The sequence below is a fragment of the Notothenia rossii genome (genome assembly GCF_949606895.1).
Source record: "Notothenia rossii genome assembly, chromosome: 2".
Lineage (NCBI taxonomy): Eukaryota > Metazoa > Chordata > Actinopteri > Perciformes > Nototheniidae > Notothenia > Notothenia rossii.
Genome location: NC_136904.1, coordinates 58,440,524 through 58,466,701, shown reverse-complemented (window position 1 = coordinate 58,466,701; position 26,178 = coordinate 58,440,524). Strand labels below are relative to the sequence as shown.

Below are 26,178 nucleotides of genomic sequence, written 5' to 3'. Positions count from 1 at the left end.
CGCTATTAGTTACCATAAAAAGTATTTGCGTTACTTTGTATCGCGTTAGTCCCAACACTGTTCGTGTTAGACACACAATAACATGCACAGCATGTGAGATGACTAGCAAAGTAATAAACGTAAGAGTAATACTAACACAACAACATACCTCTTTGGCTGCATGCTCTGCAAACAGAGGGAAGTATTCTTCAGTCCTTACAACTTATATATAAATAATACACTTAATTAACGGAGCTGTATCCGTGCATCTTACTCTCAGTTTCTTGTCTCGTTCTCGCTTTCTAACTCACGCGAGAACAGCATAACGAGACGTGAGCTTGGACTTAAAAATAAAATACTAAATATTGCACACATGAAATATTACAACAAATCATAATTATTACACTTAGAAAATACATAGTACAGTTAAATTATGAACATATAAAGGCTAAACTTACACTTTGTTTTCCCTCCAGTGTGATTGTCAGCCCCTCCCTTTAATTTTTGCCACCTGTGTCCCCTACCTTGCGTGTGTATACAGTCTGCGTCCCCCCCTTGTCCTGTGCCAGTTGGTCTTGTCTCGTCATATCAAGTCGGCCAGCCCCCCCTCGTGACTCTGCTCATGACTAAGTATTCTTTGACAGACTCCTTGTGTTCAGTTTGGTGATTTTCAAGAAAGTGTTTTTTGTTTAGCATTTTTGATCCCCAAGTTTCTCAGTTTTTTGATCCTCAAAGTAAGCATTTTCTGTTTTTGCCTTTGCGATTTGTGTTTTTCTTGTATTTGTACCTTTTTAGTGAAAAGACTTTGTTAATCTTGACCTGGTTCTGGTGTCGTGCGTTTGGAGTCCTGAGGCCCTTTTTTGCTACTTTGATTTGGATGAATGATGGGAAATATAATCAAGTGTTAAATCAGACTTTAGTTCCACCTGGAGTAAATTCACAAGCTACCCTGCAGTATACAAAGTCATTCAAACTAGCTGCACCTTTACCAGCGTTGATAACACTTTAATGCATCAATAATTATAATCAAAACATATAATGTATAAATAATACTTTTATACTGTAAGTACAATATCTCAGTACATCTTCCACCTCTGCCTACCAAACATTGATACACATGCCCATAACCCAATGCAGGGACCTACCATGTGATGCAATGGACAGTATAATTGAAATACTGTGCAGAATAAACCACAGAACATCCACTGACTCGATGGATGACCAGAATAAGCACCGGCCACTGACAGCAGTCACACAGGGCTAACACTGGCTGTGGCCCTGTACCCCTTGGCCCTAAAATATAAAGTGTAAGCACCGGGGTAAGACTGAAGCTTGTGTTTCCAAGCACCAGCGTACCATTATCACTGCTTCCAGAGTGGCAGCCAGGCGGAAACATTTAGCAGGGTGTCAAAGTCTCTGGAGTCCTCCATCACACAGCAGCAGCAGCAGAATAAAGGCTCTGTCAGAAATACTGACAGCTGTAATATTTCACCTGGCCCTGGAAGCCATTTCATCAGACAAAACACAAACACCGAGAAATATTCCTTCTCTTTAGCCCACCCCTCGTATGAATATATATGAATATTTTGTGCATTATTTCCTACACAGTTGTTGTCGTTGCAGGGCTAATGCAGAGAAAAAGTTACGGGATGAATGTTCTTGTGTGCTGCCTTTGAGGGCATTTGAAGTAAGGGATACATATCCATTTTTATCCATTATACTGGCTCTGAAAAAAATAATTTGACTAATTGTGTCTGGCAAAAGATGAAAGGCTTTCAAATTGATCCTCCACCTCCAGTTGTGGATGAAGTGGAGTCCAGTTTTGCAATTGCACAGTACAGAAAGTGAAGAAGGAACTTTCACATAATTTATAACATCCGCTCACAAATACACGGGCAAGACTGCCATTTTTAATCAATGTCAGTAAGTCGTACATTCACATTAATGTCACATTTTTTAATTGAATAGATTTATGGCTCAGCTGCATTTAGTCTTAAAGGACAGTTGTACCGTAGACTTCACTTACTCTCATTTCTGCTTTGAATATCGCCTTTCAACAACCTTTAATTGCAGTCTCCTCCCTGAAGAGCAGACAGAGATGTCCCAGTTGAGGTCATAGATGGCTTTTAATTGATGTCACTTCTCAAATGCTAACACTGAAGACTGTGGCCAGCCATACTTTATGATTCTAGCACAGTGCTCATCGAAGGCTAACCGCGGAATCTGTAAGTATACAGTATTGACTCTGTGTACGTCAATACTAATGCATGCAACATGCATGCTCCCTATCTGTCAGTGTATGTCAGCATTTATAGCATTATGGATCCATCTGCCATCAAAGTGCAATGGAGACTGAAACCATAATCTATAATTTAACACTGTCATGCTGATGTCAGGCTAATGCTGAAGACCTGATACTGATATAGTGTACCAGGGGGACGCTATAAGTAGATATATATATATATATATATATATATATATATATATATATCAATATATGCCACTTTCCTTTTCTATGACATTATAAGTAAATGTATTTATATTGAGCCTTTAAACCCCATGCATTTCAAAACGCTTTAGAAAAGATAGAGCCAATAAAAGGCACTTCATGACATGCTGAGGTGCTGTGCAGCGATGTTAAGAGTTGTTCTCCATCCACACGCAGAGACACAGATTCCAGACCCTACCCTCCCATTATTCCACTTATGACAGTTGTTGGTGCTACGGCACAGAAGAAACATAGTTCTGTGCAAAAAAAGGCAGAAAAAACATTGCATTTAGCTGACGCTTTTATCCAAAGACACTAAGAAAAAGTGCAATAACCAATAAAGATTCAAACAAAGAACAAACAAGAACAGTGCTGACATACATTTACTTCAAACAAGCGATACCATTGTAAGTGCTGGTGCATAACTTAAACTCTTAAAGGTGGGGTAGGTAAGTTTGAGAAACCGGCTCAAGATACACTTTTTGTTATATTCCATGGAATGCTCTTAACATTACGATAGCAATGCATATCTTAAGTGCTTTGACTTAAAAAAATGTATCTGTGGAAGCCGTAATACTGTAAAAAGTATCACCAATCATTTTAGCCGGCCCGGTTAAAACAACTGGATAGCCTACCTGCCTGTCAGCCTTCCATCTGTGCACAAACTTATCTCGTGCCCTCATTGGTCATGTGCACGTTCGTGTGTGTTGGAGGAGGGTCTCTGTAAGGAAGTGGCAGATTTTTTCCGGCTGTGTTTTTTCAAATTCTAGCGCACTCGTGCTGGTTTCTCCAAAATTACCTACCCCACCTTTAAGTGCCTTTATTTAAAAATATATATATTATTTGCCAAGGTGGGTCTCCAGTAAAAACAAATAGTGATAGAAGGAAAATGGATGGAAACAATGCATACTTTTAAATATTAAGTAAAATTGGTCGAAGGAAATACATTCAATATACAGTATTTATTACGGTGGCCCTGAAGTGAAAGTCAAAAAAACATTTCACAAAACACTACAGCATTTCATAAAACACAACGACATTTCAAAAAACACTTCAACATTTCATAAAACACTTCAACATTTCACAATACACTTCAACATTTCATAAAACACAACGACATTTAAAAAAACACCACAGCATTTCAGAAAACACTACAGCATTTCAAAAAAAGCTACAGCATTGCAGAAAACACTACAGTATTTCAGAAAACGCTACAGCATTTCAGAAAACGCTACAGCATTTCAGAAAACGCCACAGCATTCCACAAAACTCTTCAACATTTCAACTTTTACGGAAATGGTATTCCTTCAGGGAGAACACTTCTTGTTTGTGATTGGACAGAGCCAGCCAGAGACGCACTGCTGTGATTGGTTGTTTTTGCTGCCAGTCAAGAAATGACCCTTTGTGATTGGTCAGTGCAAGGGAAACTTCTGCAGCAATGGAGAGTCAGGACTCAGAGGGACACGAGGAGAGTTGGAGCTTTGATGTCAAACAATGATGTTTATTACAAGTCAACGGCCGGAGAATTCATATCACAAGTCACAGCAGCAAAAGGTTCTGACTGCATGGGTGGGTTGTCATGTCAATTCTCATCAGCCTCGCATCTTGGTAGACCCTTTAACTAGTTTACAGAGAGTCAACCCACATATTGGGGGAAGGTACGTGAACACCTGGGAACAATGGAGATATCCCCGATATCTGGAAATACTCAATCACCTGTCTGTGAGGCTTAGAAAGCCAGCGTTCTCACAGTCGTAAACCATTTTGTGACAGAGAGTTGAACTGGTTTATCAAAATAGCTGGAGCCTCCCATTCCTTAAGAGAGATAACAGAGCCAGGGTTTGGTCGTAAACGTCAACATACAGAATAGGTTAAATATCTAGGAGTAAGGAAGGATTATTCTTTGACACGTAGAAGTAAAGACAGAATTAATCCCTAACAGTCAGCACCATGTCCCAAAACATCAGCCGTTAGCTGTTAGCACAAAGAGCTCACAGCTCCTCATATTTGTTCAGAAACAAAAGTTAAACTTGTACAAACCGCAGACTGTTTGTGTCATGGCAAATACAGTCGCTTCTTTATTTATGTCTGTATGATGTTGTTGTGAGTTTGGATGGAGCAGCTACAGGTTAGCTTAGCCTGATCGATCCGATCTCCATTCAGAAAACACACATTTTAAAAGGTTTTTCGCCTGCCTGCCGCCTGCCTGCCGCCTGCCGTCTTGTCTGCAGACTTGTCTAAGCATTAATTCATGGTTTTTAGTAACCGGTATCAGTATGTTTTTACTTCGGCATTATTTTTGAAACGTGTATTACAATTAAATCAAGGTAAAATATATTCATTTTGTTGTAGTCTACCATAGTGTTAGAAATCACAAGTCTCTCCCCTATCAACCTGCATCACCACCTCTGTCAATCAAGTATAGACCACTCCCCCACCAAAGTCTTTAAAGCTCCGCCCTTCAGGCCAGTCACTCACTAGGCTTGTTTAAGACGAGCTGCGGCTCGCCTCGAAATTAGACGAAAATAGCCGATTGCAGCCGAGGGAGGTCTCAAAAAGCTTGCCTGAAGTCGGACAGCTCGGAGTCGGCTTCTTCTTCTTCTTCTTCTTCTTCTTCTTCTTCTTCTTCTTCTTCTTCTTCTTCTCTCGGTTTTTGGCAGATTGCAAACAACTTTAAGGTGCATATCGCCACCTACTGTACAAGAGTGTGTATCATCATATCATCCTATCACCACTTGTGGAATTATACCACTGTATTTACGTTGTTTTAAATTATTCCAATCAATCCAAATACTTAAGAATGGCCTTCGTGGTAGCTCTTACCCCCTCACCTTCTGTTCCCACTATCCCTATCAGGCTCCACTCCCTTCCTGTCTCTCTGACCCTGTGTCTTAGTTGTTTCCTCTCTGTTTTTTACATGTTGCACTGTAATACGATCTGTTCCACCCTTTCTTTCACTCCAAACCCCCTGCATTCTTCAACTTCGCTTTTTCCCATTATAAACATACAGATGTAGCGATTCATTTCAGACAGTTTGAAACGCGAGGGCCGTGATTGGTACGTGATCTGCCCTCGCTCAAGGGAAAACCTCCAGCTTGACTTGAGACCGTCCCCGTGATAGATAAATGTAATTATAATGAAGCCAGCTGCAATGGATCATTGATCCACCAGGGGGTGCAGTGGGGTTCCACACTGGAGCTCATGTGAAATAAAGTCAGATACAGTACGCTGGATGTACAGCAGAACTTTGTTAAGATCCATATGTCAAGGATATCATACTACTGTGCTAAATAAGAGACATGTAATCATTTACAAAACATCACCATGTTGTTATTTAACAAAATAATGTTGTTATTCAGAAAAAACGAACGGGAGAAAATGCAGCCCGACTCTCGATTTTTAATCCTAATTTAATCATCATCTTCACCACGATCATTTATGTTTATGTTCGCAGAATTGACATGAAATCACTGACACATATGAATATACTGTATTCAACTTCATTAAAACGTTATTAACGTGCCTAAACTCAGTAATTCACCAACAATATGTATATTTTAATGGAGCTTCGTCGGTCGATCAGGCCCAAAGCGTATCGGAGGGATCCTCATCTGGATGAAGGGTGTTATTTTCCCCATAAGGAACAAGTCGCTGCAAATTATCTCGCTTATTACATGGCCACATTCTCAACAAAGTAACGACATGACTCCCAATATTAATTGAAATGCTTTTATGGATTTAGAAAAGGTTTTTATTGATTTAAAAAATAGTTGTATGTATTGATTTAAATTGACATGCATCCGCTAAGAAAAATTGTCCGTTGTTACCGTTTTTTAAACAGTCTGAATGAAACGGCAGCTCTCAGCTGTGTATTTACACAACTAATGGCCCATCAACCACAGCTCTCTCCCCCCCCTGATCTTTCTTATCCAGCAGCTAAATTAACAGTAGGTTACTCTGAGTGACCATAGACTGTATGTGACAAGCTTACAGTTAGTGACGTAACAACACCATAAAAGCTGATGGGTTGAAAGCAATACGGGAGGTAAAAATAACTAGAATAATTGTGATTTATTTATTGTGGCTTTTATGTTTTTAGGTATAAAATGTTATGTAATTCAGGCTTATAGTTCACCTTTCTCTAAAAGCCTTCAACAATGACAATATTCATAGTAATTTAATAAATCCTTCCAACACACATTGTAAAAAATAGCCTACTGTAAGTTAAGAAATCATTTCAATATGTACATCTTCTGATGTAACAACAATAACATTATAAATAGTAACATAGCTGAACATGGTATTGCACATTTAGCTTTGAGTGTTACTGACCTGAGATGTTTTTATTACATGAATTAAGGTGACTGAGGCTTTTTAACATACAGGGATGCAAACTCATCAGGTATGAAAAAGGTGACCCCGGCTCCCCCCACCCCACAGAATATCGGCTTTAAAATGAGGAATAAGAGAGGATATTAGCAGAACAACTAAAGCAGCTGTGTTAATAATAACAGAAACGCCAAAGATTTACATCTAATAGAAATATATAAAAGCATTTATTTTAAATTGTGTAGCAGTCAGTTTATAATTTTGGAGGCACTGTTGAGCATTTTGAAAATGTATTTTCATGCCTCTGTGCAAGGCTTAGTCTTTCTATCTTTATAGCCACATGGTGTAAAGTAACTAAGTTCATAAACTCAACAAGTACTATACTTGGGCACAATTTTGAGATACTTGTACTTTATTTAAGTATTTCAATGTTTTGCTACTTTGTTCTTCTACCCAACTACAGTTCAGAGGTAGGCCTACATGGTGTACTTCTACTCCACTACATGTATTTAATACCTTTAGTTACTTTACAGATGTGGATGAATGATGTGAAATATAATCTAGTGTTAAATCAGAATTTAGTTCCACCTGGAGTAAATCCACAAGCTACCCTGCAGTATACAAAGTCATTCAAACTAGCTGCACCTTTACCAGCTTTGAGAACACTTTCATGATCAATCATTATAAAACATTTCATATATATTATTCTGAAATGGACCAATCTGCACAATGACTACTTTTACTGTCGCTACTTTCACTATATTTTGATGAGAATACTTTTCTACTTTTACTTGAGGACCATTTTGAATGCAGGACTTTTACTGTAACAGAGTATTCCCACACTCCGGTACTTCTACTTTTACTCAAGTACAAGATCTGAGTACTTCTACTTTTACTCAAGTACAATATATATATACTTATACCACCTCTGTTTATAGCCTATGAAAAAAACTATTAGATATAGAAGGCTAAAGCTAACGTTAGCAGATAGTGACAATGTATGCTAGCTAGCTAGCTCAACGATTCCTTAAATAATATTGCCACAGAAAAACTTTTCAGTTCACATCACGCTCTGCCGCTCCGACAGGGAGCTCTGCACTGAACACCTGAACGGCCCGTTCTAACAGCTGTTCACCAGCGGTCCAGTCTGTGGAACACACCCTTAGGTAATGTAGCTGCTGAAGCTAGACCATCATCTCGGAGCAGCAGAGCCTTATTATACATCCATGAGCAGAGCCGACAGGCAGGAAGACTCGAGCACACAGCTCGCACTTCATTATAATATATAAAAAAAGAACACCATGCGTGTCATGATGGCACATAACAGCTCACGGCTGCAGATTACTCCGGGTCCCAGACCCCCCCATACCCCAAAAATATTTTTGTTGCAGATCTACATGAATCACACAAACGACCTATTTTGGATTCAAAATGGCGAATTTCGCCGAAAGGTGACAAGTTTGAAACGATGTAACAACATAATACACTTGTGGGGGATGCAGCTTGGGATGTGAGGAGTGAGGGACAAGGCTTAGAACGGGCGTGTCGCCTGGCAGGACAGGAGAGTGTGTGCAGCAGTCTGCCTTGATCTATGAATTCATGTCCGTGACACTCACTGCTGCCCACAGCTGTTTTATAGAAGGAAAACCTCCTTCACTTCATGAAAGTGTTTTAACCACACACACCTCTACACACACATGACGGGTGTTATTTTCCCCATAAGGAATAAGTCGCTGCAAATTATCCCGCTTATTACACGGCCACATTCTCAACAAAGTAACGACATGACTCCCAATAATAATTTAAATGCTTTTATGGATTTAGAACATGTTTTTATTGATTTAAAAAATAGTTGTATTGATTTAAAAAATAGTTGTATGTATTGATTTAAATTGATATGCATCCGCCAAGACAAATAGTCCGTTGTTACCATTTTTTAAACAGTCTGAATGAAACGGCAGCTCTCAGCTGTGTATTTACACAACTAATGGCCCATCAACCACAGCTCTCCCCCCCCCTCCCCCCTTGATCTTTCTTCTCCAGCAGCTAAATTAACTGTAGGTTACTCTGAGTGACAAGCTTACAGTTAGACACAACACTGTCATTGCAAGTGACCCTCAGTTAGTTGACTTTTATGTTCAACTGCTAAATTCGTTACTGATAAAAAAGGGCTTCTACTGTACCAAATTACATTAACACTAGAACCGCCAGAGTTTTTTGTATAGGCCTACCCAGCGCCATATAGATAGAAGAGTTACGACAGCGGAAGTCCAAAAACAGTTATTTTCACGTGGTTCATGTAGACGAGGATCGTTCCCCGGAAGTTCATGGTGGGCAATGTGAATGCATTGATAACAGGAGATAGAACTACGATTTTGGTAATAGAGGGAGGGGATCTAAAGGGATGCTTCAAAATTCAGATTAGATTCATTTCTACCATTTTCTTAAATTCATGTTAGTTTCAGTAATCCCATGGTAATTGAGGACCCAAGTTATCTAAATGACTAATGTCATCTTTATGGCTTTCAGAAAGGACAGGAGACCGACAGGTGACTATCAAAGGACTAGCAGCAGCAGCAGCAGCAGCATGATGATGATGTTAAATGTGTTGTTTTAGGAACATCCATTGCAAATTCATGGAATTCAATAAACATTGAAAAGCATATCATGGAGTTTGTCTGTGCCTTTTCCTCCGTGTTGTCCTGGTTTGTTGTGCTGCCTCCTAGTCGCCTCCATGGTTTGCTGCCTGGGGATGCTCAAATCGCTCAGAGAAAGGAGCACGAATGTACGGCTTCCCCACTGACACAGAGCGCAGGAAAAAATGGCTGGCTCAAGTCAGCAGGAGCAATTTCACGACCAACAGCAAAAAAATATATGAGGTAATTATATACAAATACTGCATTTGCACTTTTTCACAAAACGAAAACCACACCATTGGGAAAGCTTAATTTTTTTGTTTAATACAAAAAAACAGGGAAAGGCTTGAAAAACACAGAGTTGAGACTCAGGGTGCAGGGTGAGGGTCTCAATGCAGGTATTCAGGCTCCATTGCATCCCCCTCTGGTTCTTGTGCTGAAAGAGGGAGTAACAGACAGGAGAAAGGGTTATACACACCTATATAGCACACCTATTGGATGGGAAATTGCCTTGGGGAGATAAGGTGTGGTCTTTGTTCCCAACTGAAGTTATGGAACTTTATTATTTGTTAGTTTAACAAAGTATGACAAATGGCATCAGTAACAGATGTGATATGAATTTCTATAAAGTTGTCTCACATTCTTGGTCATATTTTATATACAGTATGTAATGAGTATAACATGTCCAGTAAGTATAAAGTGTTTCCTAATACTGTGTATTCAACCACTATGGAATATGTATGTGGGCAGACAAAACTGAGTTGTTCTGTGTGTGAAGTAACCTCAAGTCACTCCGCAGGCACATTTTGATGCAGACCAGTTTGTCAAGACAAAAAAGGGCAAGACTAGGCTGAGAGCAGAGGCTATACTCACCATCTTCGTGCGTCGCCCTGTGGTCAAAAAGAAAAGGGCCCCTTCACCACGATTCACCCCGGGACCTGTATCTACAAAGCCCATACCTCATGATCACAGCTATAGTGTGAAAGGTGACACAGGTATAATAAGTATGAACTCTTAGTAACAAAAGTCATATTTCTTATTTTTAAGTGGTATAATATTTTAAATGTTCAAAAATCTACAGTGCCATGTCTTCTACTTACATTAGTCTCAAAGATTGAGGGAAGAAGGGATGAGGAGACTGAGAGAAAGGAAAGTGAGGGTGAAGAAAGAGAGGACATGGCTAGTGAGGAGAGACAGGGAGGGTGGACACCACCCACCCAGCCAGCAGCCAGTCAGCATACGAGGGAACCAGCAGCCAGTCAGCATACGAGGGAACCAGCAGCCAGTCAGCATACAAGGGAACCAGCAGCCAGTCAGCATACGAGGGAACCAGCAGCCAGTCAGCATACGAGGGAACCAGCAGCCAGTCAGCATACAAGGGAACCAGCAGCCAGTCAGCATACGAGGGAACCAGCAGCCAGTCAGCATACAAGGGAACCAGCAGCCAGTCAGCATATGAGGGAACCAGCAGCCAGTCAGCATACGAGGGAACCAGCAGCCAGTCAGCATACAAGGGAACCAGCAGCCAGTCAGCATACGAGGGAACCAGCAGCCAGTCAGCATACAAGGGAACCAGCAGCCAGTCAGCATACGAGGGAACCAGCAGCCAGTTAGCATACAAGGGAACCAGCAGCCAGTTAGCATACGAGGGAACCAGCAGCCAGTCAGCATACGAGGGAACCAGCAGCCAGTCAAACAGATCTATTAAAAAAATTAAAGAGAAAATTAAAGAGCCAAGAAGGAATCACCAAAAAAGCAAGGTCTGCACTAAGAAAAATCAGGAAGGAAAATGCAGCTCTCAAGAAAACAATGAAAATTAGGGACAACAAATATAAGAAAACGTTTTCAAAAGACCAACTTAAGGCATTAGGCAGACTCACCACAAAGGGGATGAAATGGAGCAATGAGACAATTAAGAAGGCTTTAAAAATTTGCTTTGCGTGCGGACCAACGGGTTACAAAACTCTGCAGGAATTGCAGATTCCCCTTCCAGGAATAAGGACACTGCAAAGAAAGATGCAATGTGTTAAGTTTAAGCCTGGTGTGTAACAGCTAACATCACTGCCCCTCCACCTGTAACATCACTGCCCCTCCACCTGTAACATCACTGCCCCTCCACCTGCCAACATCACTGCCCTCCACCTGCCAGCACCCAGCCAGAGGAGCTCAAACAACAAAAACAAGCAAGGTCTCCCGTCGTGTACCTGGAAGTTTGGGTTGGCAAAATGGAGTAAGAGAGGGACTTGAAAAACCTTGGTGGCTCTCTACTCATGTTGTTACAGTTGTCTTGGTTACAGCTCTCAAATTTTCTTTTGTTGCCATTTCCACATCTTTAGAAAATATGAAATAAATGAAGTGAAATCAACCTCTTCTCTGGAGAAAAAACTTTGATTTCTCTGTCTTGTGAGTTTGCAGTCTTGCAGTTTTGCTCCTCCACCTGTAACATCACTGCCCCTCCACCTGCCATACAGTAGGTTACTAACAAGATTACTTATATAATACAGTGATAGAATACATGTTTAGTATGCTTACTTATATAAAACAGTAGTATTACACTTACATTGTGTTTTCACTCTCACTTAAGTCCCTCTCCCTTTGCCATCAATCCAAAATCAGCTGAGCTGCAACATTATACAGACAGGTAATAATCAACATAATCACAAGGACACAATATGGCTCTGCTAAAAACACTCACTCTTACACGCACCAAAGTTATATTTATCTAATATTTAACTCCCTCCACCCCCGCATACAATCCCGTTTAGAAGCCCCTCTTCTCTAATTCAACAACGTTGGACGAAATGAAATTAAGAGAACGGAATTTACAATTAAAAGGCTGTTCAACGTGTGTTGCTAACTTGATCCGGTATCCTAGCTTTATCTGTTATCTGTAAACGTTCCCTAAATCTACTAATTTAGGGATAATCCACTGACATCCTTTAATATAATGTCGGACACCGTAATCTTCTCTGGTCCCCTCCCCAATCTGATCAATGATGACATGTATAGCCGCATGTCATCATTTCAGCGCTGGTTGTCTTGGTGGTGCCCAGCAAACAATGTGGGCTTCGTGAATAATTGGACAGCCTTCTGGGGAAAACCTGGTCTGATTAAGAGAGACGGCATTCATCCTACTTTGGAAGGTGCAAATCTCATTTCGGCAAACATTTCAGGGCTCTGTGGACTTAATCCATGACAAACTGGAGTTGAGACCAGGAGGCAGAGTCGCAGTCTTACACGCTTCTCTGCGCTCTCTCCTAGGCAGTCATCCATAGGAATCCCGAACCCAATAAAATACCCAATATTAACGGTGTGTGTGTCTGCCCAAGGACAATTTAAGGTAAAACCTAATAGAGGTGTCATACATAATAACCTAATAAAAGTAAATGTAACAACTACTACAGTGCAACAAAACAGGAAGATTAAATGTGGTCTCTTAAACATAAGATCTCTAGCATCTAAAGCAATACTGGTAAATGATTTAATATCAGATTATAATATTGATATATGCTGTCTCACTGAAACTTGGTTGAGACATGAAGAATATGTCAGCATAAATGAGGCCACTCCACCCAGCCATATCAATACTCATATTGCCCGAGGCACGGGCCGAGGAGGTGGAGTTGCAGCAATCTTTGACTCAAGTTTACTTATCAATACTAAACAAAAATTAAATTATACCTCCTTTGAAAGCCTCATTTTCAGTCTTACGCATCCGACCTGGAAAACTTTGCAGCCAATCTTATTTGTTAAAGTGTACCGTGCACCAGGTCCTTATTCAGAATTCTTATCAGAATTCTCTGAGTTTTTATCAGCTTTGGTACTTAAAACAGATAAAGTAATTATCGTAGGTGACTTTAATATTCATGTTGACGATGATAAAAATAGCCTTACTGTTGCATTTAACTCTATATTAGATTCTGTTGGTTTCTGTCAGAGTGTAAATAAACCAACCCACTGCTATAATCACACTCTTGACCTTGTTCTGACTTATGGTATTGAAATTGAGCAACTATTAGTCGAACCGCATAATCCTGCCTTATCCGACCATTTCTTAGTAACTTTTGAAGTACTGTTACTAGACTACAAAGCATTAGCCAAAAGATCCTGCAGCAGAAACCTATCTGTTAGTGCTATAGCCAAATTTAAGGAAGAGATTCCACCAATACTTAACTCGATAGCATGTCTGCATGTAGGGGAGGAAACTTATACAAAATGTACACCACCCCAAATTGATCATGTTGTTGATAGTGCTACAGATGCGCTGCGAATAAAATTAGACTCTGTTGCTCCTTTGAAAAAGAAGAAAATAAAACAACATAGATTAGCTCCATGGCATAATGCCGAAACCCGCAAAATAAAGCAAAAGTCGAGACAACTTGAAAGGATATGGCGTTCCACTAAACTTGAAGAATCTCGTTTAATTTGGCAAATTACACTCAATGAATATAAGAAAGCACTGCGTAAAGCGAGAGCAGCATACTACTCTTCATTAATAGATGAGAATAAGAATAATGCAAGATTTCTTTTCAGCACTGTAGCCAGGCTGACAGAGAGCCACAGCTCGACTGAGCCTTCTATTCCCATAGCACTCAGTAGTAATGATTTTATGTGCTTTTTTAACGATAAAATTGTTACTCTTAGAAACAAAATCAATGACCTCTTGCCTTTAACCAGTATAGTGTTATCAACAGCTCCCGGAAACGTAAGTTCTAATATTACACTAGATAGTAAACTAGAATGCTTTTCAGCCATAAACCTTGAACAATTAAATTCAATGATTCTCTCTTCTAAACCATCAACGTGTATCTTAGACCCGATTCCAACTAAGCTGTTAAAATAAGTTTTTCCATTAATTAGCACTTCTTTATTAAATATTATGAATATGTCTTTATTATCAGGCTATGTTCCACAATCATTCAAAGTAGCAGTGATAAAACCGCTTCTTAAAAAGCACAACCTTGATCCAGAGGTTTTAGCCAACTATAGACCTATTTCTAATCTTCCGTTCCTCTCAAAGATTCTTGAGAAAGCAGTCGCAAAACAGCTGTGTGATTACTTAAAAAACTATGATTTATTTGAAGATTTTCAGTCTGGCTTTAGAACACAACATAGCACAGAGACAGCTCTGGTTAAAGTCACAAATGACATTCTAATAGCCTCTGACAAGGGACTTGTCTCTATTTTTGTCTTGCTCGATCTTAGTGCTGCATTTGATACTATCGACCATGATATCCTATTGCAAAGACTAGAGCACTTAGTTGGCATACAGGGAACTGCTTTAGGCTGGTTTAGGTCCTATCTATCTGAACGCTCTCAGTTTGTACGTGTCAACGATGAATCTTCCATGCAAACCAAAGTTAGCCATGGAGTGCCACAGGGCTCAGTGCTTGGACCTATTTTGTTCACCCTATATATGCTTCCGTTAGGCAATATTATAAGGAATCATTCTGTAAACTTTCATTGTTATGCGAATGATACTCAACTATATTTATCAATCAAGCCTGATGAAATTAATCATCTAAATAAAATTCAAGACTGCCTCAAGGACTTAAAAACGTGGATGACCTTACATTTTTTGATGTTAAACACGACCAAAACTGAAGTTATTGTACTTGGCCCGAAGAATCTACGAAACAAATTATCTAAAGATATATTAACTATGGATGGCATTAATTTGGCCTCCAGTGAGACTGTAAGGAATCTTGGTGTTATATTTGATCAGGATTTATCCTTTAACGCCCACATAAAATCAATTTCAAGGACCGCCTACTTCCATCTACGTAACATTGCAAAAATCAGGCATATCTTGCCTCAAAACGATGCAGAGAAACTAGTCCATGCATTTGTTACTTCAAGGCTGGATTATTGTAACTCCTTATTATCAGGGTGTACCAAGAAGTCAGTCAAATCGCTTCAGCTGATTCAAAATGCTGCAGCTCGTGTACTAACCAGAGTTAGGAAAAGGGACCACATTACTCCTGTTCTGGCTGCCTTACACTGGCTCCTTATAGAACACAGGATAGAATTTAAAATTCTTCTTCTCGCCTACAAAGCCCTTAATGGGCAGGCGCCATCTTACCTTAAAGAACTCATTATACCCTATTGTCCTACTAGGGCATTGCGTTCCAAGAATGCAGGGTTGTTGGTTGTTCCTAGAGTCTCTAAAAGTACAATGGGAGCCAGAGCCTTTTCTTATCAAGCTCCACTTTTGTGGAATCAGCTTCCAGTTTGTGTTCGGACGGCAGACACCCTATCCGTTTTTAAGAGTGCGCTTAAGACCTTCCTTTTTGATAAAGCTTATAGTTAGGGCTGATTAGATTCAGCCCCTAGTTTTGCTGATATAGGCTTAGTTTGTCGGGGGACATCTTACTTCTTCCTTCTCTCTGTCTATACCTGTGTACTCTCATGTTCCGATTAACCCAGCTTCCCCAAATGTCTTTCTTTTTGGTGTCTATATACGCCGGGATCCGGAGTCATGGATGATCCTGCGGTCCTGTGTCATGGATTGCGAGTCCTGGATTGCGAGTCGTGGCTGTGGTCCTGGATCATAAGTCCTGGATGGATATACTCATGGATTCATCTTCCTATTATACACACATGCATTTCCAAACATTTGGACTACCTATGTTGCAAATGTATTATCTTTTCAATTTACACACGGCATCTATTGCACGTCTGTCCGTCCTGGGAGAGGGATCCCTCCTCTGTTGCTCTCCCTGAGGTTTCTCCCATTTTCCCCTTTAAACTGGGTTTTCTCTGGAAGTTTTTCCTTGTACGATGTGAGGGTCTAAGGACAGAGGGTGTCGTATTGTCATACTGATATTCTGTACAAACTGTGAAGTCCACTGAGACAAATGTAACATTTGTGATATTGGGCTATATAAATAAACATTGATTGATTGATTGATTGATTGATAATACACATGTTAATTTGAATCAGATGTACTCATAATATCCGCAATATAAATCTTTAAACTTCTTCTTACCTTTAAAAGTCTGTCACGAACTGTCTATTATGCTGCAACTCTACAGCTCTGCTAGCCTTGGCGCTAACTTCCGGGGAATGATTGAGAGGCTCCACGATCCGCCATTGCTGTAAAAAAGTGGTCCATTGGAGTGAACGGAGATGACGTAACTCTCAGTCTATGCGGCGCTGGGCCTACCTAAACCCGTCAAATCCCGCTATTAGAATGCAATTTTTAACAACATAGCGTGCTACATAACACACTTTCAGGAAAAGTCACGGACTGGGAGACTTTAATATTTTAGTGAAAAAAAGTAACATTGCACACACACAACAAACATCATACAAATTGACCCGATTGGCGGTTCTAGTGTTAAATAAACTCACTAATTAATGAAACCAGTTCAATACGCATTATTCTTATTCTTATCATTCTTTATGAGCGCAGAAGTAATCTTAAAATCAGATCTGTTTTTTAAATGAAATCTGACGGCAGGCAGTTAGCTCTGATCACCTATGATAAATGCGCCACACCTAATCTGGCCATTCAGCCACAGAGGTCCCTCTATACAAATCAAACTGTAGACGGTGTGAAAGCACCTATTGTTTTAAATAATGGTCGGAATGTGACCTGTGAGCCTTCTGAATTACCGTGGGACAGCACATTCTAAACTAAAATGTTCAATCAATAAAGTAACATCTTATCTTATCTTATCTTAATAATATCTTCATATTAATAATAATAATAAATCATACAGTATGTATCCGAAAGGGAGCAGGAGGAAGCAAACACAAAAATATACAAAAAATATACTGCATATTAAAGCAAACGATTGTAAAGGTTAAAGTATGAGCATAACAAATAAAGAAGTGTAATGTAAACATTTACATTATAATTATGATTATTTAATATATAAAGACTATATATTATTGAATTACAAGATTAGATATACTTTAGTTGATCTAAAATATTGATGTGTTCAAATGCTCTTCAAAACACAACTGAAAGTCCATGAAACTTGTCTTTCTGTATTTGTGAATGAAGCGCCATCTCCTGGTTAAAACCTGAAATTGAAAATCTGGCAACGCCCTCTTGGAAAATAGTGGGAGGGCTTAACATTCCTCTATACTGGTTTTAGGCAGGTCGTAGCCAGGAAGCTGTAAGCTGGAGTCTGAAATGAAGTGCTACATCTGTATATTGGTTCTGACTCTTCTACATCCAACTCACAGGTTTATCATTACTTTGAGAAAAAAGATTATTAATTTAACCCTTTTAGAAGGGAATATATGGTCATTTGCTCTGGAAATGTCATTTTCGAGGCTGAGACCTGAAAAACAAGCTCAGGGCTAAACTGGTTAAAGGGGATGAGTCTATTGGGAATCTGGAGGGCCAGGTCATTTACAGGGAAGCACTCACTCTTGGAAAAGTTTAATTTGTACCCTGAAAAGGTTCCGAATTGAGATAGCAGATCAATTTTCTGAGCAATGGTAGAAATAGGGTTAGAAATGAACAATAGTAAGTCGTCAGCGTATAATGAGAGTATGTGTTCTGAACCATATCTGATAATTCCTTGATGAAATCTGGCAGGTTTGGCCTTGCCACTCTGGATCAGCCTGATCGAATCAGCTATTTCAGTGTGCTTTAGAGGTTGATCCAACTCACCCTCCTGACCAGGTGTTATGGACGGAAATTCCAGATCATCCAAGAATGTTGTTCTGTCCGCATTATCAACAGCGGCTTGTGAGGCATATAGTCCCGAGTAAAAGGTTTTAAAGGTCACATTGATAACAGATGGGATTGCTGTGAGTTCACGAGTAGGGGTCCGTATTTGTTTAATTTGTTGGGAGGCCGACTGGCTCTTCATTTGGTGCGCTAGGAGACGACCCGCATTCTCCCCATGTTCATACTGAAATCCACGCGATCTTAAAAGCAATTTCTCAGTCTCTTGAGTTGAAAGTAAATTGTAGTCCATCTAAAGATTTTTCCTTTCTTTATCTAGTTCAGAGGATGGAAATGTTGAGAGTTTGCTATATAGTTTTGCTATACTGCCCAAAAGTTCTAACTGTTTTTGCTTTTTGAATTTGTTTTGTCTTGCAGAGTAAGAAATAGTCTCTCCTCAGATCACAGCTTTTAACGTCTCCCACAGAAGAGATGCTGATATGAAATCAGACTTATGGTTGTAAGGAAATCATCAATAGCTTTAGAGATTGTTTCACAGAATCGATCATCGTTTAACAGTGTGCAGTTCAGTCTCCAGGGGGGACATGTATTTTGTAACAGTGTGAATGAGAGGTCAAGTAGCAATGGGCTATGGTCGGATATCATACGGTTGAGTATTCTATGTTTTTGACAGCAGGAAGAAAATAGTTATCAAAAAAAAGATTGCCGATTCTCGAGAATGTTTTGTGAACCAAGGAGTAGAAAGAAAACCGTTTCGCTTTGGGGTAGAGAAATCGCCGGGTTCACACATCTTGTTTGACTGATAAATAATGAAATGGCTTTAGCCATTTTAGAGGGGGAGTCCCGTTGTGGACTAGATTTATCTAAAAGCGGGTCCATTGTACAGTTGAGATCACCGCCCAAAATCAAATGGTGGGAGTTTAGATCAGGTAGTAATGATATCACCGGAAACTATCACAAAGCGACCTTGAGGATCCGCTATAACCTTAGTCGGGCTGAACTGTATTTGTATCACAATAGCTGCGCCCCTTGTTCTACTACTAAAATTGGAATGAAAGGTTTGTCCAACCCATGATGCCTTTAACCTATGGTGGTCCTTGGTGGTCAGATGAGTTTCTTGTAAAAAGGCAATTTCAGTTTTAAGATGTTTTAAGTGGCAAAATATTCTGCCTCTTTTAACCGGGGAATTCATGCCCTTGTGGTGACTACGTATTTAACCACTGGTTCATAATTCAAACTGGGAACTACAGTTGCGGCTATTGTTCCCGCACGGACATTTTATGTGTTGCCTATATATGGTGTGTGCCCTCTTGGCTCTTCCTCTTGTCGACCCGGGCTGCGACCCGACAACATGTCTTATTCTGATCTCTATTAAAGTACCCTTTCACATCTCCATTGCACCGCCTCCGACTCCATGTCCTCGGCACTACACTGGTGACCCCGATACGTCTTGGGAAGTTTCCTGGACGGAGCCGAACACGGCAAAAGGAAGTCGAGTTCCTTTATCGAAATGCCGGGGTTTGATTGGAGACGTCCGTGGCTGCCACCGGCACGCGGACTGAGGCTCGGTGCGCGCTCCGCAGAAGGCTGGGGACGTTGCTCGCCGTTCCCTCATCGGCTTTCTATACAACGGGGGGACGATGCATGACCTGCTGGGTCGACCAGCAACCCCATTGCTACCTCGTGGGTCTGTTCTTCGGTGCGTGCGGCTGCACATCCCGGCTACTGACCACGTGGGGCTAACGACGGCTAGCAGCCACCCATGGCTGCCAGCTAGCGGCTAACCACGTGGGGCTAACGACGGCTAGCTGCTACCCATGGCTGCTAGCTAGCAGCTAACGGCTAGTGCTAACGGCTAGTGCTAACAGCTAATGCTAACGGCTATTGCTAACAGCTACTGCTAACGGCTAATGCTAACGGCTATTGCTAACGGCTATCGGCCCTTTTGATTTTTCTGGTGTCGGAGAGGAGGTTCGACCAGCCGGTTGACCTCATGTGGACACACTCACATTTTTCACCACATCGACGGCGGTTCCAGACGCCACTCACGTTTTCATCGATGCCTGGGTGGTGTACTCCTGGACCCCGTCTCGCCTCGACAGTTCTAGACGTCGCCCATGCTCCATCGGCCCATGGGTGACACGCTCCGGGACCCTGTCTGGCCTCTCCTGCTTCCCGGGGACGCCTCAGCGCCTGCCGGGGACTTCATGCCCGCCGCCGCGACACGTCTGCCTGCGGCCGGGTTGCTCTCCTGCTTCCCGGGGACGCCTCAGCGCCTGCTGAGGACTTCATGCCCGCCGCCGCGGCACGTCTGCCTGCGGTTGGGTTGCTCTCCTGCTTTCCGGGGATACCTTAACGCCTGCTGAGGACCTCGTGCCTGCCGTTGTTGTGCGTCTGCCTGCGGCCGGGTTGCGCTTTTTCCTGTTGGGTTCTCCGCGACACCTACTGCGGCCCCCTTACGACGGCCCGTTGCGGCCCGCCCCCGGTGGGGGTGCCCTCGCCCTCGTTAGGGCCCCTACCCACTCCTGCGGCCCCCTTTCGTGGCCCGTTCCATGGCCCGGTCCTCACCTGCGACCACACCCTCGTCGGCCCCTATGGTGCTTCCTCCACGGGCGATAGGATTTATTTTTGCCCTGTTTGAATTCTGGGGGGGCTTGTGTGGTGACCACGTATTTAACCACTGGTTCATAATTCAAACTGGGAACTACAGTTGCGGCTATTGTTCCCGCACGGACATTTTATGTGTTGCCTATATATGGTGTGTGCCCTCTTGGCTCTTCCTCTTGTCGACCCGGGCTGCGACCCGACAACATGTCTTATTCTGATCTCTATTAAAGTACCCTTTCACATCTCCATTGCACCGCCTCCGACTCCATGTCCTCGGCACTACACCCTTAACATTCCAAGAAACAAGTCTTAGACATGCTCCACCATTTCCTGTTACATTAACCATAATCAAAATGTGACCCAGAAGTATATGAAGAGGTAGCATGGGGCCTATTTAATGGAAAGCAGGAGAAAAGAACAGCAAAAATACAAAAAACTAAAATAAACATACAGTAGGAACTAACACCCAAATTCCCTCAAAAAAATGCTCTAGGAGAGCCAAACACATATTCCCTTTCCTAAGCTTGTTCCTAAAACGAGAATTAGCAGCAGGACTCCAAAAAATATGTCACTTCCATTAAACCTATAATCTAACTAATGTTCCTGAGCATACCAGAGAAAGTCCGTGCTCCACAGACTCCCACTACTCGGGCGGGACAATACGTTGGTTGTAGAAGTCCTGGGCTTTTTGCGGACAGTCAAAGTAGTAATCGTAATTTCTGAATGACACATGAAGATGAGCTGGGTGCAACAGGTGGAATTGTATTCCTTTCTGGTGAAGAGAATTTTTGATGAGTTTTAACGCAGCTCGCTTTTCGGCTAGGACGGTGCTGATATCAGGATACACTCTCAACTCGGTGCCGCTGTAATCCAGCTTGTGTTGTCTGGCCCATTTTAAGACTTCCTCTTTTTCCTGGAAACTGAGGAATTTGACAATGAAGGCCCGAGGTTTCCCAGTGTTGTTGGAGTGTCCCGGTCTGGGACAGAGGGAACGGTGGGCTCGTTCTATCTCCGGAGGACTGCTGAGAACACCGGGACCCGTCACCTCGATTAGCAAGTCAGACACAAACTTTGTTGGGTCCTGACCCCTCTCGCTCCCCTCGGGTATTTTTATTATCCTCAAGTTGGACCGCCTGGACCGGTTTTCAAGGTCGTCCACCCGTTCCTGGAGTGCGGTGGTTTGGGACTGTTGGGACTGAACAGTGGCTTCCATCACGGTGAGTTTCCTAAAGTTTTCATCCACCACTACTTCGGTTTTGTCGAGACGGCTGTTGAACGATGCCACTTATTGTCCCAGTGAGTTTACCGACCTCTCCAGGGAATCCGTTAATTCTTGTATCAGTCTAGCCATGTCGGATTTGAAGCTATCGCTTCAAATCCTGGTAATCCTGGTATCCTTGCCTGGTAACCGGGCAAGTGGCAGCCATGTTAGCTGCTATCTTAGCCGCTGTGGTCGCAGCTCTGGTTGTTTGTGTGGTTAATGTTGAGTCCCTTTAGTCATTGCTACATAGTTCCCTTAAATATTAGCGTGATTTGAATCGGTTACCAAATCGGCTTCGAAAGGTATATTGAAACGTTTTTCAGGAGCCCTCGACACACACGTCTGCTCACTCCCTCATCAAACCGGAAGCCCAAATGAACTGGATTCTAACCTAGTGGCTGCTAACGACAATAACAAATGTATTGGACCCTACACTAATGCTTACTCCTGAGTTTTGCTGTGGGTATATATTGAAAAAAGTGCTGAAGAAAATAGGATCCAGGTGATTATCAGTCTTTACCGATTACATTTTAAACCTATTTAAACCCCCCACACACACACACACACACACACACACACACACACACACACACACACACACACACACACACACACACACACACACACACACACACACACACACACACACACACACACACACACACACACACACACACACACACACACACACACACACACACACACACACACACACACACACACACACGCAGCCTGGCAGAGCATTACTGCTTTACCTCTGGCTGCCTTTACTAATTAAAGAACAGCACTATTCAAAGTTTCTATTTCCACCTCAGCTCTTCATATGCTGGAACAGGCATGACTTAAAGGGTAAGGTAAAATGACACACAGTTGTCACAGCTGCCATACCTTTGTTTTAAAGAGAGTGTAACAAAGTAATGAGGTCAGCAGCCTCTGTGTACTTGTGATGGCTGATACACAGGGCTTGTTAGCTCTCATCTCTCTGTCCTTGTTTCTCACAGACACTGAGGAAGCCAGAGAGTGGGGGAGTGTGATTGTCCATGCACTAGTTGTCTGTGCATGTACAGGCTTGAAGAGACATTGCTGCCACCAAACAGCTGAATGATGGATGGGCAGGTTGGTGTGTGAAGAGGCGCTGCCAGATGCCCACTAGCCTGACTGATGCAATGTGGAAATGTGCAGGCATGGCGGGGACGTTTAGAGACCAGCCCCAGCCTACCAGGGGAATTGTTTTAGAAAAAGAAAAATTAAATTCCATCTCTGTGCCTCTTCAGACAAAGGTCTGCAGGAAAACAAATCATTGATCTTCCCAAGAGCTAAGAAGAGAGGCTAATCTTTGAGGAATTTGGTCTTAGACATGGCGTGTTGTTTACCAGCAGAAGACAAATGCTTCCAGAGGAACTTGCTTCATTAATTTGTGAAACCCTACTCCAACCCTTTAACCAAGAGGCAATTTACCGTTGAAAGCCAATTCAGAAGTAACTTCACTTGATATAAATAGCCAGCATTTATAATAATAATAATAATAATAATAACTTGGACTTATATAGCGCCTTTCATGAGACCCAAGGTCGCTTTACAAAGAAGAACAGGAGTAGAAACAAACATGACAAAAACAAAAAGGCAGTCAGACAAACAGTTAGACAGACAAAACAACAAATAGATTAGGGGCCAAAAGCCTTGGCAAACAGATGGGAATTGAGGGCCCTTTTGAAGGCGTTAAGCGTGGGGATGTTGCGGATCTCCGCAGGGAGAGATCTCCAGAGGGTGGGAGCTGCCATATTGAAGGCTCTGTCCCCGAAGGTTCGCAGATTGGTGCGGGGGGTGGTAAGCAGGCCAGAGTCTGAAGACCGCAGGTTCCGGGGTGGGGCATGTGGGAAGAACAGCGAGCCAGCCAGCAGCTAGCACCATTAGCCTGGTAGAAACAAGACCTTGAACCTCAGCAGCGGTGATGGAAAACAGCCCAGTTGAGATGGCAGGACTGAGGGAGGGTTCATGGATAGTCCTGGGAGCGTGGCAGGGAGGAGCCCAGTCGGGGTATTCCGGAGCGGGGATCCATGGAGAGCAGAGCACGACGGTGAGCTCATTTTGCTAATGGCAGGACAGCAGAAGCTAGGAGCTAAACAGCAGCCAAACATAATCGGCTGAGCAACGGAGATGGCAGAAACACAAAATCAGAGCAGAACAATCTTTTCGCTGTGTATGTGAAAACAGTTTGTGATAGACACGAGGAATAAGCGTCGGCATGAAGAGCGGCGAAAATCATACCAGCGTCCCCTCTAGCCGACTACCTGTCAGTAGGCAACTCCACTACTTGCTAAATGAAGTCTTATTGTATAGAAGTCTATGAGAGAAAGGCCATACTTCTCAAATGATTTATCAACATGGTAAAGATGTTCTTAATTAGATTAGATTACTTTATTGTCATTACATAATTACCGCGAATGTCAATGGGGGGGGGGGTGCTGCTAGTGGAGTATGAAGCCCTCTGTATCGCGAATGTCAACGGGGGGGGGGTTCTTGTGGAGTGCACGCGTCTCAAACAAGCATAGTACAAAATTGCGGCGCAACTTGGTGGGCGGTACCCTGGAAAGCAATCTCTGCGTGAGAAATACAAGGTGTGGCGTGTGAGCGTGTGAATGGAGTGAAATGCGTGTTGACTTGAGAGCTCTGCATAATATAGGCAGACTGTAACTTCACAAAAAATCGATCCATGTTGCGGATCGCATAAAGTTAGCTGAAGTTAACTTGCTATTTCACTTTTTCTCGTAATTTTTGTCTCACGCTGCGCCTCCCCTGAAGCTCTCTGGTGCGGGGCGTGGAGCATTAGTGTTACATTCCCTCTAAACCTAGGGGTACCAAGGGAAGTAACAAAACACAACATTGATCAGGCATGAGAAAAAAGAGAGGGAACTGTTCTCTGGAGTCAGGAACAGGCCTTTTAATAGTCAAAAAAAGAACATGGGCCGCTCACCAGCTAACTTGCACATTAAACTAGTGTCCCATATCCAGGAGCACATCTCTTATTGATCTACAGAACACATGTTGTACGCAGCCAGAGGAGGAAAATGGGGAATCACTGCAGTCTTCCTCCAGTCCTATATGGCGGCCCTGATTGGGAATTAGGAGCACCTGGGGAGAGGCTTTACCTGGGGACAATCGGGCTGCACCTGGGGAATCAGAGGGAGAAAGAGAAAGACACACACACACACACACACACACACACACACACACACACACAAACACTACGGCACGTAACAATGAGTATGAGCTCTGACTCTGTTGCGTCCGGGCCCACGCTGGGACGGGGGTGGCTCGGGAGAGCAGGTCAGCCACCACATTCTCCCTGACGGGAGTAAACAGTGTGGTGAAGTCATACGGCTGGAGTCTCTCTGACCAGCGGTAGATCCTCAGCGCTTTGTGCCCCGACCCAGATGTAGCAAGCAGGGCCGTGAGAGCCTGATGGTCAGTACGCAACGTAAATTGCCGCCCGTATACGTGCCACCGCTCGCACGGCCAGCGTCTCTCACTCCCCCACCGAGTATTTTTGTTCGGCCGAGTTGAGGGACCGAGAGGCGAACGCCACCGGGCGTTCTGTGCCCCCTTCAATCTGGGACAGCACAGAAGAGAGCTGGGTAGGACGGCTCAGGCAGGCTTAGCACCGCCTCTACGTTGGAGTGTAGGGGGCCGAGGCCGTCGGTGGTCAGGCGGAACCCCACAAACTCAATGACTGAATGGCGAAGGTGTACTTTTCCCCATTTAGGTGTGGTTGTGATTGGCGAGGACGCCAGGCGTTCGTTATGAACGGCCGGTGTCGCACCATGAACCACTATGTCGTCCAGGAAGACGACCACGCCCGGGGTTGCCGACAAAGATGGTGGCCATGATTTTTGGAAAACAGCTGGGGGCCGAGCTGAAGGGCATGCGGGAAGACCAAAACACTCCGACTAAAGTGAGCTCGTCTGTCATCATTATCAACTTTTCTCTGAGTTTCGGGCTGTTAGTGTGCTCAGCCAGCTGATCCCATATCAGTTCATCTTTCAATGCCCCGAATTTACAGAGGCTGGCTAGTCCCCTCAGATCAGCCACGTAATGGTGGACGGACTCACCCGCCTGTTGCCGACGTTGCCAAAAAATGAACCACCGGAGCATAACATTTTGTGGAGCAGCAAAGTGTCCAGTGAGCAGTGTAACAGAGTCCCCATATTTCGGAGCGGGTCAGAGAGTCAG

At 42.8% G+C, this 26,178-nt stretch overlaps 1 long non-coding RNA gene across 1 annotated transcript; it reads right to left on the bottom strand.

Moving 5' to 3' along the window:
* Nucleotides 1-11,052: 11,052 nt before the first annotated feature.
* On the bottom strand, nucleotides 11,053-11,793 carry LOC307030423. The gene is made up of 3 exons (XR_013805659.1): nucleotides 11,637-11,793; nucleotides 11,313-11,436; nucleotides 11,053-11,133 (listed from the first exon to the last, which is right to left on the bottom strand). It is a non-coding gene; the product is annotated as an uncharacterized lncRNA (long non-coding RNA).
* Between the last annotated feature and the right edge of the window lie 14,385 nt (nucleotides 11,794-26,178).